The sequence below is a fragment of the Lampetra planeri genome, chromosome 34, assembly GCF_965212315.1.
Source record: "Lampetra planeri chromosome 34, kcLamPlan1.2.h2, whole genome shotgun sequence".
NCBI lineage: Eukaryota > Metazoa > Chordata > Hyperoartia > Petromyzontiformes > Petromyzontidae > Lampetra > Lampetra planeri.
The window spans coordinates 9,883,510-9,890,137 of NC_136140.1; positions in this window are offsets into that span (position 1 = coordinate 9,883,510).

A 6,628-nucleotide genomic window follows, 5' to 3' on the forward strand; every position below is an offset into this window, starting at 1 on the left:
GATGGCTGTGGGTCCCCACGCCGCCGTCTTCCGCCGATGGTGGTCCACGCAGCGGCGACAAGATGGCGTCACTCTGCAACGTGGTCAAAATGGCGGCTTCCCACAGTGGAGGCAGCAAGATGGCGGCTTCCCGCCGTTCGTCCCCGACCACGCCCAAGATGGCGGCTTCGTGCCGCGTGTTGGAGAGGGCGGGAAGCGTCGGCAAGGCCCCACTCGGATGCTCCCCGCTTGGCCTCCCCAGACTCGTCGCCGGCGTCACCAGGGTGCACAACTGCGTCAAAATCGCCCTCAGTGAATCAAGTTGGGCCGCCACGTGTCGCCATCCCTCCTCGGCGCCCACCGACGCAGACGGTCCTGCCGAGCCGGTAACATCTTGCACTCCTGGCGCGTCGCCCGTCCCTGCGTCGACTCCGCCTTCCATCGTCGGTAGCACCACCGCCGGAGAAAGATCGTCGTCGTCTTCAGAAGATGGTGCAGAAGATGGTGCAGGTATGTTCTTTTTCCTGAGCTGTTTCGACATACCCGTCCCGCTTCTGACTCCAGTGTAATAAAGGACTCTTTAGACGATGTAGGTCTCCGTCTGTCCTTTATTGGGTTCTTGTCTCGCACCCCGTGATGTCCCCGGTCGGACCCGCACCTCTTCTCTCGCGCGCCCCGCACGCCGTTCATGTCCTCCGCCCTCTCTGCAGCCACACCGCTGCCCGTGTGCCCCGCACACTCTGCAGCCACTCCGCTGCTCTGTGTGCCCCGCACACTCTGCAGCCACTCCGCTGCTCCGTGTGCTCCCGCACACTCTGCAGCCACTCCGCTGCTCCACGTACACCGCTGGCCGACGGTGCCGTGACTCCAACCACGTGGCAAATGGTGCCACTCCTCCGCCAGCACTCCGCGTGGCTCTCCCCTATTTCCACTCTCTCTCGACTCCCAATCCCCTTCCGGCTCTCACCCTATATCCTCCTCCTCACGTGACCCCGACTCCTCCTCACGTGACCCTGACTCCGCCGCCACTCACCCCGACGACCAGGCTCCGCCTCCCCTATACTCCGGCCCGCGTGAGTGGTGCGGAGGCAGCGCCCACCCTGTCCTTGCTCGCATTACACTTGGGACGCTTTATTTCATCCGTTCCAGAGCCGGATGATATTTCATGCTTGCGTTTTTTGGGGGTTCGGCAGCTTTCTCCCACATGCGTTCATGGTGGAATAAGTCAGTGAAGCTGTGGTTACTGGGTTGTGCTGTTGTGAGGGCCATTTGGATTGGTATAATTGCTGGATGTGTGCGCTCCTGAGAAGTAGCAGACCTGTCACCATTGGAAAATTAAAAACTTGTGTAAAATTTAAATTCTAAGTAAACACAATCTGGAGTATACTGGCTGTGGTCTGTTATATTCCGCACACGGTCATTTGGGACATTGCGTGAAATGGGGACCCCATCATAATCTAAACCACAGCGATGCTAGCTAGAGTTTTGGGTATAGACCGAAACCCTCAAGCATATCCCAAAAGGATGCACCGTGGCACCCAGTTCATAAAAGTTGAAGGCACTATAGTACTATTGTAATAAAGCAAGTGCAGAATCCCTTAACTGGAATTGACAGCTTGAAAGTGCGGTGGCTGTTGCATATGTAATGCGAGCGTAAACGGGGTTTGCTGCTGGGCTCTGGCCCAATCATACGGCCCGGGGTATTGGGGGGCGGAGCCCAGTATGGGGGCATATGGGAGGGCCCGCCGTTCACCTCGGGTCCAATCGGAAGCGAGGTGAACGGGGGTGGAGCCAGCAGGGCGCTATAGGAAGGCCGGATCTGACGGTCCGGAAGGGGAGGAGACAGGATCACGTGGTAAAGGGGATATAGGTGGGAGCCCGGAAGGGCTCCGGGTCAGTTGTTGGAGTGAAGAAGCTGGACCACGTTGGGTGGCCGGAGGGGATCCGCGCCATCAGCCACGTGGCTGGAGGAGCTTCGGCACACCGTCGGCCAGCAGTGTGCGGAGTGGGGGAGCGGAAGGACTGACGAGGGGGCGCGTGCGGGGCGCGTGTGAGGAGACGCTGGTCTGCTGTCAGGACCAGCGGGGTGTGAGAAAGAAGCTAAATAAAGAGCAACGGAGACCAGCAGTGTGTGACAAAGTTTTTTTTATTACACATGTAGCTATTGCTACTAGGATAATTGGTGCTGGATCTTCCATCTATATAATGTGAACATACTTTTTACCTGTAACACTGCCCACCTGGGTGGCTGGTTGGTCGTGGCGACGACCGCACTGCAACCAATCGGCCACGGGTTCCAAATTTCAGCCAGACAAACTTCAGATTGACACGGGGGCTACGTGCAATTCCATGTCCACAAGAACCCTGGCCATGTTCCTCCCGGGAGCTGATGGCAAGCTGTTCTGCCTCACGGCAGGTGTTTTGCTCCACATCAGGAGTGGGGGAGTGTGTATACAGGAATTTCCTGTTTTGAGGTCGAGTTTGGTCACGTGACCAGGAAGTTCCGATTTGACAGATTTGACAGTCTTTCAGCCACGAGGCTGGGGGTCCGCCATTACACAGTTCAAGATGGAGGCACAAATCGCGTCCCAGTGAAGCCAGCTGTAACTGTACATGGTGGGACTTTAAGAAGCATTGTCTGTAAGTTCGTTTGTTCTTATATAACTGGGAATGCTGTTATAATGTTAGAATGACCGTTATAATGCTGTAAATACCCTTTTAATAATGCTGTTAAATTGTTATGATAAATACGAGGCCAAGTTAACAACGAAGCCTGCAACTTTCCTTCTTGTGAATGCCACTTGTAATTGAATAAGTCGAGTCACACTTTTACCCAAGTAACTATATTGCGATTTTGAGAGCAAGGATGACAAAATGTCTCGGTCATAGTGCAGTGTTATATGCCGTACTGTAAATCTGGGGTGCAGTGTGATTGCACGATGTGCTTGTTAACACAGTAGCTTCCTCTCTTGTATAGCTGTTCAGTGCTGTTGTGGGTGCCTGGTCCATCCAGGATCTATTGTTGAGAAACATGTTATCTAGGACAATGTTGTGAAGCTGTCGTGTTCATGCATTGTGTTGATGTTTCCAAGTATTAACAGATGGTGTATATGTGCTGTGTTTTTCCATCACTTTTACCTCGTTCAATTCAATATATTACGTTTGGAGTCCGATGTTCACCCTGGCTCTGAAGGTTTATTGGATGTGAGGTTAACTACTCGGATAGCGGTGCAACGCACAGCGAGGCCAAGACACAAGCGGTCACCTTACCTACTGTATCCATATGGAAATGCAAAGCCCCTCAAGCCAGTGGGGCAGACTCAGCTGCTGTATGATTGTGATGGGGCCCACTTTTCAGATTCTATGGCAAATAAGCCAGCTCTTCTCTCTGGCGGCGACAGTGAGCGTTTAGACCTCATTCAAATACGAGCTGATAAAGTCTTCACATTGGGAAAGTCGATGAGAAGGGTTATTATGAGGAAAACGGATAACATGCCGGGCTATAGGAGTAACCGGGCAGGAGGTCCGAGTGCAGGACAGACTGATCAACATTGTTAAAGGGGCCCCATGCAGATCGGGGAGCTACAGTCCCTGCAGTCACATTTACCATCTCCAGGTCTTCTGCAAAAGGAACAGGTACTCCATCACTATGCGGATATATTTGAACCCCCCCCCCCCCTGAAATTTGTCACCAAGGTTAAAATTTGTCACCAAGGTTAAAATTTGTCACCAAGGTTGAAATTTGTCACCAAGGTTGAAATTTGTCACCAAGGTTGAAATTTGTCACCAAGGTTGAAATTTGTCACCAAGGTTGAAATTTGTCACCAAGGTTGAAATTTGTCACCAAGGTTGAAATTTGTCACCAAGGTTGAAATTTGTCACCATGGCAAATGTTGTTCCAATCCAGGCGCCCATTCATTGGGTACCAGTTGCAAAAAGGGAAAAGGAGAAGGTGGCCTTGGATAAGTATGTTGCAGCAGGGGTTTTGATACAGGTAGAGGAACCAACACCCTGATGAAGATTAGGGTCTCTATTGATCTCGGCCAAACGGTGAATAAAGCCATTCTGCCACCGGTCTATCAAATGCCGACATTGAACAAACAGCTACATAAACCGTGCCAGGCAAAATGTTTTTCCCTTGTTAATGTGAAGGACTGCTTCCTCCAAATAATCTTGATGGCAGTACCCCGGGGTACCAAATAGCACAAAATGGCTGAGGCAATTAAATATTTTATTTCTGGGACACTTTTTTCCAGGGGTGTACTTAACTCCGCGGCTGGGGTACCAATCGATCCGAAATCGGTGCTCTCCGTGATGTCGAAACGCCAAACGTTAGCATAAAAAAATCGGTTATTGGAAAATTCTACTTTGAATAGTGCATGGTGTACAGCTCGTCGAGATGAGTCAATTGCCGCATCGCCGACTATCAACAGATTAAAAATGACTGCATCACGGACATTAAGCGAGAGCCGGGGTACTATGGTACCCCGGAGTATTGCCATAAAGTTAATATACCCCTTGATGAGGAGTCCTCCTACATGACTACGATACACACATCGTATGGATGATATCGCTGGCTTTGGTTTCCCTTCGGCATATCCAGTGCCCCAGAAGAGTTCCAAAGTTTATTGACGATGGTGCTGGAAGGTCTGGAGGGTATAGTGTGCATCGCTCATGACGTCCTTGTGTATGGGGCAGGGAGAACTTATGAGGAAGCAGAGACGGACCATGATCGTGAGTGCGTGGCATTGATGGAAAGGTGTGTGCAACCACATCAATTGTAAACCGGATAAGCTTCTTTTTAAACTGAGGGAGTTGAAGTTTATGGGGCACATCATCACAGATAATGGCATGAGGCCAGATCCTGAGAAAGTGGAGGCAATTGCCCAAATGACAAAGCAAGCCTGCTACGGTTTATGGGAATGGTCAATTTCCTTTCACCCTTTTGTGCGAGTCTCAGTGCATCTATTAGTCCTCTGACATGACTCGCGCAATATAGAGTACCATTTCTTTGGGCCGGCCCCCAGAGTGAGGCATTTGCCACAGCAAAGCGCCTTATCACATCAGCTTCGGCGCTGCATTATTATGATCTTCATAAGCCGGTGGTCTTACAAGTGGACGCAAGTGAAGATTGACTAGGGGCAGCCCTTTTCCAAAGCAATGAGGAGGGTAAGCTACAGCCTGTCGCTTTCACCTTCTGCAGCTTGAATACCACAGAAAAGCGCTATTCACAGATAGAGAAGGAATCCCTCGCTATATCCAATGCGTTTTCAAAGTTTGATCACTGGATATATGGCAAGCATGATGTTGAGGCGCATTCAAACCATCAGCTACTGGAAACTTTCATGAAGAAGCCTTTACATAAGGCACCAGCCCGGTTGCAATGAATGATGATGAAGTTGCAACGCTATAGATTCACGTTGATCTATAAGAAAGGTTCGTCTTTGCATCTTGCCGACACACTCTCATGGGCACCGTTGCCAACTCATATTCATGTTAATATTGGTAGGAACCTCCTGGTCACACCAGCCCACAGGGGATTGTTGTATCCGTCCGTCCATCGTGCAGGAAGGGGCTGGGTGGGGAGGGAGAGGCTGGGTGGGGAGGGAGGTGTTGGTGGGGAGGGGCTGGGTGGGGAGGGTGGGGAGGGGCTGGGTGGGGAGGGTGGGGCTGGGTGGGGGGTGGGAGGGGTGGGGCTGGGTGGGGAGGGGCTGGTCACCTCGTGGTGTCCTTATAAAACTCAACGTTTAACCATACTTACGCCGGCTTGTGCCCGCCCTCACAGTCGGGCATATTTGCGGAATACACCACGCCGCTGTTGACCCTGGCCATTGACCGAGCAACCCAACGTTCCTACCAGCGCCCTCCGCAGGAATGTGTTGTCACAGGATTTGAGGTGTTCAGGGGCACTATGGAGGATCGGTTTTACCAACACAACCCTGGACTATTAGGAAGCACGGAGGTGCGATTGATGGATAACTTGGGCCAGGGATGGCACGCAAGTAGCGACGATGCAAAGACAGCGACGGCGTGAAGACAGTCGACCCCGATCCAACGGCAGCCCCAAGCTTCGCCGCTCGCCACCTTTTATCTCCCGGCGTGGCCTCGCTCGGCCCCCGGCCACACCCCCTTTCTTGAACTCTCTAGCCTGTTCCCGAACTTCCCTGATGGTTCCCCTTCCGTAATTACCCCTCGTGACCACTGGGCCACGTACGGTTCCTACACCTGCACTGTCTCCACACACGCACTCTCTCCACTCGCACACTATCTCTCCACCCGCACTGTCTCTACACATGTAAATGTACAATATTGATGATGTTTATAAGACGAGGACTGTCAAATATATTGTTCATTACAAGTCAATGGCAGCCAACATCTTCAGGAAGACTGACTCGCGTGTTTCTTGGGTATGATGTCATCTTTCTTTTAAGGCTACACTTGTGGCTGTGCTGCGGTGACGTCACCAAATAGGGTGGAAAGTCTCTTGAGTTTTACTTAAATGGCGTTTAAATGCCACTGAAATTGAGACACTTTACAAATCTTTGCTTAGAGCCAGAATAAACAAAATATTTCGTTGAAATTCAAAACAAATGCATTATTAAATCTACGTTAATAATCAACAAAGCCTAAACAGATTTATATTCAGTTA